The 926-nt window shown below is 40.1% G+C and overlaps 1 non-coding gene across 1 annotated transcript; it reads left to right on the plus strand.

Annotated features, from left to right (window-relative positions):
• The first annotated feature begins 287 nt into the window (after nt 1-287).
• LOC141580487 (U6 spliceosomal RNA) lies at nt 288-393 on the plus strand. Its single transcript, XR_012512655.1, has one exon. It is a non-coding gene; the product is annotated as a U6 spliceosomal RNA (small nuclear RNA).
• Nucleotides 394-926: the final 533 nt, after the last annotated feature.

Raw genomic sequence — 926 nt, forward strand, 5'->3', positions numbered from 1 at the left:
AGATCATAGAGATGAGGAAGAATCAGTGCAAGAACACTGAAACTCAAAAAGTCAGCATGCCTTCTTTCCTCCAGATGATTACATCAACTGTTCAGCCTGTTCAAGTTTTCAGAACTGATCAGAGGCTGACATGTCTTTAATGATACAAGTAGAATTCAGAATGTGGGCAGAAACAAAGTTCACTGAGTGAAAGAAGTATGTCATGATCCAATGCAAGGAAGCCAAAAGTCATTGTGAAACATCGCAGGAGTTAACAGGCAATAGAGCCGGTATAAAGAACCTTACCAGTGCTTGCTATGGCAGCACATATATTAAAATTGGAATGATACAGGCAAGGTTAGCATGGCTCCTGCTTAAGGAGACATGCAAATTCATGAAGCATTTCATATTTTTAGGAAGAATCAATATCATGAAAATGGCCATATTGCCCAAAGTAATTTATATATTCACTGCTGTCCCCATCAAGCTACCAATGACCTTATTCACAGAACTGGAAAAACCCACCTTAAACTTCATATGGAAGCAAAAGAGACTCTGCATAGCCAAGACAATGCTAAGCAAAAAGAACAAAACAAGAGGCATCATGCTACCTGATTTCAAACTATACTACAAGGCTACAGTAATCAAAACAGCATGGTACTGGTACCAAAACAGAGACATAGACCAATGGAACAGAACAGAGGGCCTGGTGGCAATGCCACACATCTACAACCATCTCATCTTTGACAAAACTGACAAACACAAGCAATGGGGAAAGGATTTCCTGTTTAATAATTGGCGTTGGGAAAACTGGCTACCAGTGTGAAGAAAGCAGAGACTGGACCTCTTCCTGACACCTTACAGTAGAATTACCTCCAGATGGATTAAAGACCTAGACATAAGACCTAATGCCATAAAAAATCTAGAGAAAAAACCCAGGCAAAGCC

The sequence above is a fragment of the Saimiri boliviensis genome, chromosome 11 (assembly GCF_048565385.1).
Source record: "Saimiri boliviensis isolate mSaiBol1 chromosome 11, mSaiBol1.pri, whole genome shotgun sequence".
NCBI lineage: Eukaryota > Metazoa > Chordata > Mammalia > Primates > Cebidae > Saimiri > Saimiri boliviensis.